The following is a 14281-nucleotide window of genomic DNA, read 5'->3' on the forward strand; positions in this document are numbered from 1 at the left end:
GACTCAGGCTTATTTTTACTTTGCGGTGATATTCCAACGTTGCATTGTTCCAAACTTGCCTAATAGTAGGGTACAACGATTATTTAATTATGAAATTGTCTACGGAACCATGAAAATAATCTTTGTTTTTCTTTCACTTTTCCATTTCCAAATTTAGACATTTAGTGTGTCCTTCATAGACCAATTGCGTCTTGTACATTTCAAGACATCTTTGATATATATATATATAAATGATATAAAATATCCTACGTCATGGATCCCAGAACTGTAATGAAAGTCTTGGTGTTTATGGTAAGTGCTCTGTATGATATTATTCAGCTTGTGTAGATCGACCAGAGTTAGAAGTTGCGCTATATTTCATTGAAAACGTAATTACGTAAATTGTTTGGTCATACTACTGATCATAAATAGCCAATTTCGTATCTCTGAATTAAAGATTCCAGAATATAGTAATAGACGGAAACGAGAAAATGGAAGTGTAAATGACGTGTGCAAAACTAATCAAAACCAATATTAAAGTTTTCAGTTTTAATGACTTGATTGTAAAATATGAATCAATTGAAAATATTAGGCTACTGAACACTTTTTCCATCAAAATTTCATTACGAAAAATATTTTATGATGAATTTTTATGCATTATTTTAATGACAGTACCCATAACTTGTTAGGTTGATCTTATATACATTTTATGTTTAAAATTAACAGTGACACGTTTTCTGTCCTCAAAGAGAGAATGAAATGGAATAAAAACGGTTCTACTCCAATTGGATTGAATTCCTTTGGATCAAATTCAGATTTGTACAATTGTAGCCAAATTTAAAACAATTTATAGCCCGAAGGACGATTTTATGTTGAATGGGAATATTTATATTCAAGAGCTATCGACTGAATGCTAGAATAAATTCATATTAAAGACAGTTTAAAATATTTGTTAGATATATCTTATTTCAACTTCAAAAGTACTATTTAATAATATTCATTTTAAGACAATTTTTTTATTGAGCAGTAACTTTTGAACGACAAATTTTACCATGAACGCAACCGCTAAAGTGAAAAAACTCAAAAAAAAAACCGCAAATATCGATTAAAACCCGGTGGGTTGTGTTTTTTTTTTTGAACCTTGCTAATTGGGCCCTAATACTCTCTTCAGGCGAGGTGTAAAATCTTTGTTTTATAAGACATGAGTTGTTCAATACTGTTGTTACTTTTGGAAAGAAAACGGATTGTAAAACGATTTTAGTGCAATGGATTTCAGGTTTTCTGAAAGAAATTTTTCGTCTGAAGAGCGTGTAAAGCTTTGGCTGCCCATCAGCAAAGGCAGACTTTAAAGGCGAGACAGAGAATTTGTAGAAACGTCTTAATTTGGCAATCACAGATGAAATCTCGTATAAAACCTTTCTGTACCTCTAGTTAAATACAACCTCTTCAGACAACAAGTTGAAACCAAAGCGTGTTTGGAAAAGGTACTGAGAGGCAATGTACCTTTTCCTTCAGAAAACTTGTATTCCGTTAAACTAAAATCGGTTTACTGTCCGTTTTCTTTTCAGAAGTATTAAATAAACTATGTCAAATTAATCGAAGATTTTACGCCTCGTCTGAAGAGAGTATTATAGTCGAAACGGGCACGGAGTTTAAGGGCTTGTAACTCTGAAACGGTTTTGTTTAGACAAATACGGCTCAGGAAATTTCGACTTCAAAGTTTGCCAAGAATCCAATGTTATGAGGAACGAATATTTCTGATCCACCCTGTATAAAGCTTAATTAATTCATCAGAATAATTTTAAAGCCAGTTTCTTATTATTTAATAGCAGAAAATATTGCATATTCCGGTAAAATAAATGGAAAGACAGTATTTGACTTGGCTTGGAGAGGTAAACTTTTGGTTTCCCAACTTGTTGTCTGTCGTTTCGTTTTTTCTAGAAAAACTTCAACTTTATTACGAAAACCTACGATTTCAGCAGTTTCGGACCCGGAGAGACCCTTTGCTATGATTTCCTTTTGTATCCGAGAGGCCGGTAAATATTTTCAGCGTTATCCAAAACAATGTTACCATAAGAGATAAATTATTCGTCTTTTCAGGGTTAACATAACGTACTTTCCTCTCTTCAATGAATACGACTTATTGGCAAGTATTGTATTTCTCCTTGTGTCCCATTCGACCGAACGCGTTTCCCATTCAACCGAAAACAGCTTAAATGTGCGGTTTTGGGAAAATATATATCAAAATTTAAAAAGCAAACGTTTTCAATTTTTTTGAGGAATTTTTTTACCTTACAGTTTTCGTTGTATATATATATTGAAGTTTGAAATGCAAAATTTAATTTTAAGAGTGATTGATATTGGAGAGAATTGCATTGTTTTGGAAAAGGTGGCAGCAAACTATTAGGAGAATATTTTGGAAAAGGTGGCAGCTAATTAGTAGGAGAATGTTTTGGAAAAGGTGGCAGCTAACTATTAGGAGAATATTTTGGAAAAGGTGGCAGCTAATTAGTAGGATAATGTTTAGGAAAAGGTGGCAGCTAATTAGTAAGAGAATGTTTAGGAAAAGGTGGCAGCTAATTAGTAGGATAATAACCTAACCTAACCTAACCAAACTTACAATTTCCTTCTCTGGGTTTGAACCAGAGCCTCTGAATTAAAAGCCTGATATTCTATCATGCTGCTGCGGTGATTCGAAATCCTCACAGACACTAATTCTTTCAAATAAACTCCCATTCAGCAGAAACCTGCCATTGGGCTGGAAATTTAAATATATTCTCCATAAAAAACCAAAAAGCGGTTTCGGTCCAATGGGACTATAGCGTATTCCTTCATGTCTCGCGGAAAATTATATTGGTTTCATGGTTTTTTATTTTTTTTTTATTTTTAGTATGGCGATTTAAGCCATACACCTTGGCTTCATTCAGTGTACTATAAATCTACGATTCCCCAGAACAAAACTTACACTCATCCATTTGAGCTCTACGAACGCAACATTCTGTCAAATTATCGCGAAGCTGAATACCAAATATCATTAACCGGGCTAGTTGAAGTTTTCCATCCTCAGGTATGTCTCTTTCCTAGAATTTTTTTGCCGGTCAGAGGCCGGATGCATATATCTAAAGTTCAGTCGAAAAAAGGCGGCTCGGCTTGACTCGGTATCTATTTGTCCAGCTCGCTAAGCAACATACGTTTTTCTTAAATATTTTGCAACTTCCCACGTAGTTTCAAAATTTTACTTTTACCAAGTAGGGATTTAGAAGAAGGGGGGAAGAAGGCATCGTCGCGAGATTTTACGGTTCTACTCTTACGAAGGTGTCAGCAAATGTTGTCAGTTGACAAGTAAGCCCCTCCCCTTCCATGTCCGCATAAGGAAATTATACTCTCTCTCTAAAGCTGACCGAACACGTATCAACCATTTTGGCCAATGTCAATCACATTGGTAGTTGACGTTGATAAGAAGCGCGAAAACACAGTCCTCAACCTTATCAATATTGATGCTGTTTGTTGAGATGGCCATACGATAATATTAGGCTTTATATGTCATGCACACTATAAAGATAAGTTAAATCATTTGTGGTACCTGTATACGCCTGGTCCTAGCCATCTTGCCCTAGCAATTGAACTAAGTTTCCTAAAGTAGTCTGTTTTAAAACTATTAAAATGACCTTCATACCTTCGATTCCAAAGTGGCATATGATCTAAATATTGTGATATTATTTACAAGCATTCGGATATGTACTGAAAAAGGATACCTTATAATATTTATATAGAGCACAAGATCTAACTATCCAATAGCCAAGTCTTGCTGGCATCCAACACGCGCTATATTTTTTATCTACAATATTTATGAACTCATATAAAAATCTACAACTATCTTCTCGTGCTCCTTCCACTCATTCTTGGACTTCTTGGTTATACCTTTTTCATTTTTCCCCATATTTTTATACTAATATCAAACAAAACTACGAGTTATTGCGCATAAAGAGTTCGCCATATTGCTGCCTCAGCATCTAAGCACGTGATTAGACGTTTCCTAATTGGCTAGTTGCCTCATCAATCGAAGTTGATGTCGACCGCAGTAGACTTGAGTCTACTGCGGTCAACCATCAATATTGATCCTCAATTTAGTTGATATCAACTAAAATGAACGAAAAAACCGTCAATTTTAGCGAAAATTGATACGTGTTCGGTCAGCTTAAGGGCCCAAGATTCTATGTTACGGATGAAATGTATGTATGTCCGATTTGGTTAGCCTTCCGTCTCATCTCAAGTGGTATAATAATTGTATAGCCTAAACAGAGGCCGAGCGCATTCGCTGCAGAGTAACCCGGCATTGAACATTTTTCCCTCCTTCAAAGATTTCTCACGACAGCTCTTCGTGATTTTTACTAAGCGCGAATTTACCTCTTGTGTCTGAGAGAGCTGGGGGGTTCTGGAAATTCTCTTACTTATTTTTCCCCCCAGTCCTTCCTCTCTCGCCTACCCGCCTGTTTTAGTTTGATTCCCAACCGCATGGGAGCGTTATCTCAGAGCTCGCCTCTAGACCACGACCGGCTTAGGATATCGGTCGTGGCTGATTTTGAAAATTATTTTTCTCTCCCGCGAATTTCACGAAAAATTCGGAAGGAGCCCCTATACAAAATCTACGTCACATCTAGCAGAACTAGATGTTTTTAATAATAGATGCGCTTGGGCCCTTAGAGAGAGAGAGAGTATAATTTCCTTATGATGTCCGTCATTGCTCTGCGTTTTCCCATAGGATCCCGTGGGGACAGGTCATACAGACGCGAATGACGTATTCCGACTAGAGAAGAAAACAAACCTCGAGCAAAGTAAACAGTAAATGTCGGCTCCCCGCGGTGTTGAAACGGTACAACAGTTGATTTTAATTTATTAACACGTTAGTTAAAGGTTTTGAACCTAACTTGATGGATTTAGAATATGTATCTCTAGGTGAAAATCGTTCGTTCTATAATTATTTCTATTATCATTATTTAATTTAAATATTATTGAAGGCTAGAATAAAAGTTTATGACTTGTGAAAATGGATCGAGTACGCGACATGACTTTTAAGACTCGTTTCAGTACTCGAATCCAGAAAAGTCAAGTCTGGCACACCTCTGGACCACAGAAGCTAGAATTTTTACATTTCAGTGACGTATTTTGACTTTATAGGTGTGGATATTTATTGCTTTGTTCAATTACACACTTTGGAAACTAATGTTTGCGATTGCCAAACAATTCGTGCCGCAACTATCCCGGGTTTTCCTCGTTGTCTCTGATGTATTGGAGAACAAATGCGAAACTGTCAAGAACATTGTATTGGCCGTCTATTTTTTGGGTTGTTTCATTTTGGTGGAAAACTTCAAAGCAAACCTGTCGACCAAATTGACGGTGGACATTGATCGCAACATAAATAACTTAAACGATATCTTTAAATACCCTGACATGCCCATTATTTTTGATGATGTAGACTTCGAACTCAAAGACTTTATTAAGGTATAAAATCGCTTTTTGTTTAGCGCGTTCTTATTTTTTCGGTTTCCCTGAACTGGACAGAAAGTCTAACCGCGAAGATGGTAACATTTATCCTCGTTAAATAATACAGAAATAGGTTCTAGAGGTAGGGAAAATACTCGTTTGCTTATGCTCTGGTTAGTGCTTCCAACGGCCAGCCGAATTCTTTTACAGATCATATACAGTGTGGTCGAGATCAGACCAACACCTTCTTTTGTGAACAACCCCAATACTGCCAAAGGATGACGTCATACTAAATTATACAAGGTGTAAATAAATGTTTGAAATTAATTTTATATTTTATGCCATTGACAAGGTACAAAAGGAATATTGCCTAGATGCAACAAAAATGTTGTAAAGCTCAGTGCTACGATTAGTCTTAGAACTTAGACCTCTAATCTGTTTGGTAAACACCTCGCCGTAAATGTTCGATGTGACTACCATTGTGGTGAAGGCACTCTTCAAGACGACTGTCCCTGTCTTGCAATACATATTCAAGCTCTAAACTCATGACGCAGAATGATCAAGTGAATATCTTCAGTGATTTTCTCGTCGAGAAGAAGGATCCGATAACTCGGTTTTCTGGGTTACCCACCCAAAAAATCGCCTTTCACCGCAATTTCGTAACCATGCAGTGAGAATTTTGTTGGGTCCAGTAATGTACGTCATGCCAGTTTTCCGTTCTATCTCTGTTAATTATAACCTGGTCGAAGAACAGTACCTTTCTAAAAAATAACAGATCGGCTTCAATTAGTTCACACAAAGGTGTTGCCTTCTTGGGTTAGAATAGGCTGGTATTTTGCTAAGACACGAGACTTAACTATTCGATCTAAGCGGCTACCTAACTACGAGCACTTTTCACAACAGCCTTTCTTCTCGGTTCCACAGACAACTCGGACCTTCTGCTTCAAATTTGTCATAAAGAAACCTTTATGTTTTCCTTGTTTGGTCCAAAGTATAGTTTAGGGGTGTTTTAATAATAGTCAACCATTATTGCTATGGTTTTTTTTACAGTATTTTTGCCATTTTAACTGGCGTATTTTTACAATTGTATCACTACAGACATTGTATTTTTAATGGGACTGGCAATACCGCAGCCTTAAGACCAGGATGATAAATGTTTGGACCTGTCGGGTCACGACATTAGAGGACCGAACACCCAGCGGTGTCAAGTGTCGAACGTTTAACCGACCTTCACCACAATAAACACCATAAAATGCTCAAGTCAGCAATCTTTTTAAACTCTACACTGAGGTAGTTTAGGTCTCTTTAGACATGCAGGGTCTGTAGTGTAGCAGTTAAGTAGTAGAATTACAGAAGTTAGTCTCGTTTCCAGGGCCGTCATCAGGGGGGGGGGTCCAGGTGGGCCCGGCCCACTCTGCAGTTGGTTTGGCCCTCCGTGTGGAATTCATGGGGGGAAAATATTGAATAGATGGCCCTAATTATACTTAGGGTTTATAGCATTAAGTGGAAACTTCAATTGTCAGAAAACATTAGATAACTTCAAAATCGAGAGTTAGCAACTTTAAACAATCTCAACAGAATATCCGAGTTATCATTATATGTGATAATGTAAGATAGTGTGACGAAGCGGCTCAGTGAACGTTGGCCAATGGCCTCATACAGTTTGGCTTGACCATTGTCGTCAATGGTCAGGGCCGTCATAAGAGGGGGTCCAGGTGGGCCCGGCCCACTCTGCAGTTGGTTTGGCCCTCCGTGTGGAATTCATGGGGGGAAAATATTGAATAGATGGCCCTAATTATACTTATGGTAGACAGAACAACTAATTTCTGCAATAAAATGTTAAATTTGATGTGACGTCTTGGAAATGGAATTTATAAAAGTTATTGCTATTCTACTATAGAAGCTTAGAAGATTCTTACCAAAATATCATTTTCACTAGGAGAATGAGCTATTACCTGGAAAGAGGAGGGCACAAAAAATCTGCCTTTTGTCCTCCAGGCAGCTTTTCTACCTTGTCTGAATGGTATGAATCCTCCATGTGTGAAAAGCAGCTATATCAGGCTGAGAAATAAGCAATTTTTTTAAACTGGAGCTTTGGCCAGTAGAGCCATGGCAGTTTAATTTAAAAGCTGGTCACTTACCATCTTTAACCTTCAAAATCAATCTTTTATATTTAATGGTCAAATTATATTTTCTTGACAATATGTGCTTAGCTGTTCCATATGCAATTTGAAAGGTTAAAATATCAAAACAGACAAAGTTGGAGGTAATTTTTAAACAAGTCTCTAAGTCTACAAATCAGAATCATATTATCGTCGTCATCATCCCTTCGAAAAAGTAATACTCCGAATCCGTAATTCGGGGCATACAGCTGTTAGTGAATCGTGCCAGTAAGTAAATATCTGAATTATGCGGTCAAATTGAATAGTTGCGTGGATAACCGTAAATTTTAGACATGATCCTTAATAGTTGTAAAACCCAATTAAAACCGAAACCCGCTTCAAGATTTAAACAGAAAGCAGCCCCTTATCCCTCACGGGCCTTGGACTTAAAAAGATTCTTTCCGCCTAAACCTAAACCCAAAAATGGATTGAGCCATGGTCATGATGGTGAATCCAATAGTTTAAGCTCGATATGCAGTACAAATGAATGCAGTACACAGGGTTCGTACACGACCTGTAAATTCTGGAAAACCCCGAAAAGTCAGGGAAATTGAAAATGGGCCTAAATGGTCAGGGAAAAATCAGAGAAATTGAAAATGGACCTTAAAAGTCAGGGAAATGTCTGGGAAAAATATGTTGGAGGGAAATTTAAAGTCTGGAAAAGAGTATAAGGGTGAGATTTAACCAAATTCGCGGAGCTCGCATCGCTCGCTCCGGCTATGTATGATCTACTTAGGTAAAGTTAAATTTAAACGAAATAGTTCGCTTATTTTTATAACAATAATGACTCGGTCAAAAATGAATAATGACTCGTGCAAAAATGATTCGAATGAACTTAGATTGGTTTTCATATATTTAAGTTATTGCCAATGGTCAGGGAAATTTGTGCAATTTAGTCAGGGAATTTGTAAGCAATAATATTTTGGGAAAGGTGTCATTTACTGCTTTAAGCAACGATATGTATGCAACGATATGTAATCAACAATATTTTGGAAAATATGTTAACCTAACCTGACTTATTTATGCTTACATATCGTTACTTAAACCAATAATTTGACATCTTTTCCAATCGATATGTAAGAAAATATATTTTGGAAAAGGTGTTACCTTTTCCAAAATATTGCTTACATATCGTTACTTTAAGCAATAAATGGCACCTTTCCTAAATATTAATGCTAACATTTTGTTTCTTCCACCAAGAATTTGACCCCTCTTTCAAAATAATTTTTTCTGTCTTTCAGAAATGAGTGTTTCAGTAGGTCTTTAATATCTCATAGCTATGCTGCCGTCGCGAGTCCTTCAATTTGTTGAGTCCCCCCTGCTTTTTTTGCATTATTGAGTGCAGTCTCAATAGTGGTTAGTACATAAAATTTAATTTTTTAAAAATTTATTAAAAATACTCGCCGCACGCTAGGAGTTGTTTCAGTATTTTTTATGGTTTAATTAGTCTGAAACCACTGTTTGTTGATGGGGTATCTTAAAGTGAAATCCTACCTTCTGGACTCTTTAGTCACACTTTCACAGGGGTTCGATTTGTTTCCATCTTTTTAAATGGTGGCCTAAAATTTAAAAACCCTTTATGTAATAATGTCCGCGTGAAAAGTAATAAAAATATCTCGACTGGCTGACGGACTGTGCCGAGTCCCTTTGCTCCAAGGGTGCTACAAAAATATTAGTCATCAATAAAATCTAAACATTCTTTATATCATTTTAGATGGAAGTTCTTATTACACGCGAGCGACGCCGCGGGTAACGGCTAGTCTGTTTATAGCCACAGACGAAGTGCTCATTGTCTTCTGACTACGACGCTTTGTACAGAGGTAGGTGCGCGTGAGGTAACAAAACTCGACAAAACTACTGTGCGCTTCACGTTACTTCCCCTATTTTCCCTTTGGCTCTACTTTCTTCTTCCCCCGTGGTTTAGCACGCTCAGTTTCCTGTCTGCATGAAGACATGGTCAGGGCGTCAGTGCCACTTGCGCGCTGTTGCAGACGTAATTAGACCTTTATTACAACTTGAGGCCATAATTTATTTAAAAAGTGGTGGAAATAGAAACTTATTTCCTACTTAACAAAATAAAAATAGCACCATTTATTCGTTTCTGAATTTTCTGTGAACATAAAAAGTCCTATAACTGGACGCTTTTATTTGTTTTTTATCAGATATACTTTAGTAGATAAGTTAAGATCTCTGGTTAGAAACGTTTATCACATAAATGCACGATCAGATAACATGTTGTGCATTTATCTGATCTGTTAGACCAATAACTTATATATTCTAGCGCGATCGAGATCAGACCAAAACGTTCCTTTGTTGGACAGCCCCCAATACTGACAACGGATGACGTCACTATACTTAATTATACAGGGTGTAAATAAATGTTTAGAATTCATGTTTTATTGTATGGAAGTGATAACGGTTGACAAGGTACAAAAAAGAATACTAGACAATTTGCCTGAATGCAATAAAATGTTTTAAAGCTCAGTCCTATGATTAGTCTTAAAAGCACTGCCGCTTGTTGAACGTTACCACGGCATTCACCCAAAATAAACGTCCTGTCCAATTTGTCCTGGTTCGAATTGGATGGCATTTTGCTAGGAAACGAGCAGCGCCGCCACCAACTAAAAATTTTAGGTTGGGCCACGGGAGGGCCAAAGAAAATGGACCTTATTTGCATGCGCGGCCAGAGCTTTTAGACCATTTTCCATAAAAATTAAGAATTCGGTGGTAAATTCCCACGGTACTTACGTTTTCGTAATTTACCGAGAAAATCGTAGATTTAGTTAAACCCCTGTGAAAGTGTGACTACAGAGTCCAGAAGGTAGGATTTCACTTTAAGATACCCCATCAACAAACAGTGGTTTCTGACTAATTAAACCATAAAAAATACTGAAACAACTCCTAGCGTGCGGCGAGTATTTTTAATAAATTTTTAAAAAATTAAATTCTATGTACTAACCACTATTGAGACTGCACTCAATAATGCAAAAAAAAGCAGGGGGGACTCAACAAATTGAAGGACTCGCGACGGCAGCATAGCTATGAGATATTAAAGACCTACTGAAACACTCATTTCTGAAAGACAGAAAAAAATATTTTGAAAGAGGGGTCAAATTCTTGGTGGAAGAAACAAAATGTTAGCATTAATATTTAGGAAAGGTGCCATTTATTGCTTAAAGTAACGATATGTAAGCAATATTTTGGAAAAGGTAACACCTTTTCCAAAATATATTTTCTTACATATCGATTGGAAAAGATGTCAAATTATTGGTTTAAGTAACGATATGTAAGCATAAATAAGTCAGGTTAGGTTAACATATTTTCCAAAATATTGTTGATTACATATCGTTGCATACATATCGTTGCTTAAAGCAGTAAATGACACCTTTCCCAAAATATTATTGCTTACAAATTCCCTGACTAAATTGCACAAATTTCCCTGACCATTGGCAATAACTTAAATATATGAAAACCAATCTAAGTTCATTCGAATCATTTTTGCACGAGTCATTATTCATTTTTGACCGAGTCATTATTGTTATAAAAATAAGCGAACTATTTCGTTTAAATTTAACTTTACCTAAGTAGATCATACATAGCCGGAGCGAGCGATGCGAGCTCCGCGAATTTGGTTAAATCTCACCCTTATACTCTTTTCCAGACTTTAAATTTCCCTCCAACATATTTTTCCCAGACATTTCCCTGACTTTTAAGGTCCATTTTCAATTTCTCTGATTTTTCCCTGACCATTTAGGCCCATTTTCAATTTCCCTGACTTTTCGGGGTTTTCCAGAATTTACAGGTCGTGTACGAACCCTGTGTACTGCATTCATTTGTACTGCATATCGAGCTTAAACTATTGGATTCACCATCATGACCATGGCTCAATCCATTTTTGGGTTTAGGTTTAGGCGGAAAGAATCTTTTTAAGTCCAAGGCCCGTGAGGGATAAGGGGCTGCTTTCTGTTTAAATCTTGAAGCGGGTTTCGGTTTTAATTGGGTTTTACAACTATTAAGGATCATGTCTAAAATTTACGGTTATCCACGCAACTATTCAATTTGACCGCATAATTCAGATATTTACTTACTGGCACGATTCACTAACAGCTGTATGCCCCGAATTACGGATTCGGAGTATTACTTTTTCGAAGGGATGATGACGACGATAATATGATTCTGATTTGTAGACTTAGAGACTTGTTTAAAAATTACCTCCAACTTTGTCTGTTTTGATATTTTAACCTTTCAAATTGCATATGGAACAGCTAAGCACATATTGTCAAGAAAATATAATTTGACCATTAAATATAAAAGATTGATTTTGAAGGTTAAAGATGGTAAGTGACCAGCTTTTAAATTAAACTGCCATGGCTCTACTGGCCAAAGCTCCAGTTTAAAAAAATTGCTTATTTCTCAGCCTGATATAGCTGCTTTTCACACATGGAGGATTCATACCATTCAGACAAGGTAGAAAAGCTGCCTGGAGGACAAAAGGCAGATTTTTTGTGCCCTCCTCTTTCCAGGTAATAGCTCATTCTCCTAGTGAAAATGATATTTTGGTAAGAATCTTCTAAGCTTCTATAGTAGAATAGCAATAACTTTTATAAATTCCATTTCCAAGACGTCACATCAAATTTAACATTTTATTGCAGAAATTAGTTGTTCTGTCTACCATAAGTATAATTAGGGCCATCTATTCAATATTTTCCCCCCATGAATTCCACACGGAGGGCCAAACCAACTGCAGAGTGGGCCGGGCCCACCTGGACCCCCTCTTATGACGGCCCTGACCATTGACGACAATGGTCAAGCCAAACTGTATGAGGCCATTGGCCAACGTTCACTGAGCCGCTTCGTCACACTATCTTACATTATCACATATAATGATAACTCGGATATTCTGTTGAGATTGTTTAAAGTTGCTAACTCTCGATTTTGAAGTTATCTAATGTTTTCTGACAATTGAAGTTTCCACTTAATGCTATAAACAGACTATCTTCGTTAGCTGATATCGTAAATTAACCGTTGTCAATATCGAAGCTTAACTGAAATATCGTTACCAATATTTTTATCTCAATGAATCTAAAATAACAATATAATCTTTAATATTTAAAAAATATTCAGGTAATATTTATGAAATATTAATTAAAAGACGTAGTAATTGTCTCGATTATTAAAATCAATTTTCGGTAAGTTTACTCATACGAATGGCCAATTGATTTAAGTTCCTATTTAGAAACTAGTTCAAAAGAAACGAAAATTATATTTATATTTCTCCTTTAATATTACAAAAAGTTAAAATTTCTACTTTAGACTTGAAAAAATTACGAGAGTTTGGCCATAATATAATAAAGGTTTCTGGTTGAGTCAGACAACATATTTGTTATCCGAAGGGCGTTTGTAAAGATCAAGCTGACACCTCTAAGGCATCCTAGTTTAAAGATGATTTGATGATTAATTTGACTACAATTCTAACTCTCCTTTCATTAGGGCACATATGAAAGGCTCTTCAACGAATACGAGCGAAGATTTGAAAAGTTGCAGCTGAAGGGGTATTATGATTCACGTTTAGCTTTCAACGAAGTAAACGCGGTCTATATCAGCATGCTTTCTCAATTGGAAATGTTTTGTCATTTGTACTACACATCGAGAAAGCCATTACATTACGGAAAAACAACTTTCTTGCCGACCTTTGGTCATTTGTTAATGTCAACTAATGCAACAACTTTCATGAAAAACGTCATAAACATAAGGTAACGTATTCTGCTAGTTTTAAAGAGACAAAAAGAACCTTTCATATCGATGGGCTCTCCAAAAACCTTTAATGAACTTCAAGCCCTTGAAAGAAGTAGAACATTCACTGTCATTTTGCATAAAGTAGTCACGTTCTAGATAACTCAATCTCCCGAAGAAACCAGAATGTGGTTCGCCAGCTACCCCAATTAGATATAATAGATTTTGGGCGTTCTCGGATGAAACAAGGCTTTAGTTTTTATGCTGGTTTTATAATACATTTTTACAAAAAAAGAGAAAACTTTCACCTGAAAGCCTTAGCCAAGAGCCACAGGGCTCCGTCTTGCTCTCTCTCGTACGTGCTCGACCTGGACGGTCAGTACTTTAACCCCAGCAACATGCTAGAAATTAATTCGAATTAACCTCATTTTTATCTCTTTATAATTTTTTAAATGTCGGTATCTTTCCCTTGTAAATAGTTCTTAATTTGCTTAAACAAACGTGTCTTGCCTAATTCAATCGATGTCCGTATTTCATTATCGACTTTTGCTTTAATTCTGAATACAGAATTCAGAACTTTTGGGAAACTGGACACCATAAACGACAGAACTATCTAAGGCGTGGTAGTGCATGCTCAAAATATCTGAAGCAAAAACAAAGCATGGAATCCTCGAAGACGTCATTCCATGATATCAGCGTCATGTTCATACTGTTCGCGGTTTTAAACATGCTGTCCATTTTTATCTTTTTCGTTGAAATCTGGTATGCGCGAAAGAATTCAAAGGTAGAGCAAGCTCTCAAAGATATGGAACTAGATATATACTTCAGTTGAATCATGGCCTATTATTTCCTTGAAACTGCAATGGGTTGCTTCAAATACATTGACGTTAGAACATATGAAAGAAGATTAAAATGTTGAAGAC

At 36.5% G+C, this 14281-nt stretch overlaps 2 long non-coding RNA genes across 2 annotated transcripts in view; both read left to right on the forward strand.

Annotated features, from left to right (window-relative positions):
* Positions 1-14281, forward strand: part of LOC149654955 (uncharacterized) — a 547559-nt gene that overhangs the window by 73954 nt on the left and 459324 nt on the right. The window lies entirely within an intron of this gene.
* Positions 1893-3041, forward strand: LOC149654956 (uncharacterized). The gene is made up of 3 exons (XR_016370300.1): positions 1893-2015; positions 2080-2125; positions 2870-3041. It is a non-coding gene; the product is annotated as an uncharacterized LOC149654956 (long non-coding RNA).

The sequence above is a fragment of the Phalangium opilio genome, unplaced genomic scaffold (assembly GCF_054372755.1).
Source record: "Phalangium opilio isolate 3A_F unplaced genomic scaffold, DU_Popi_V2 ptg000078l_1, whole genome shotgun sequence".
NCBI lineage: Eukaryota > Metazoa > Arthropoda > Arachnida > Opiliones > Phalangiidae > Phalangium > Phalangium opilio.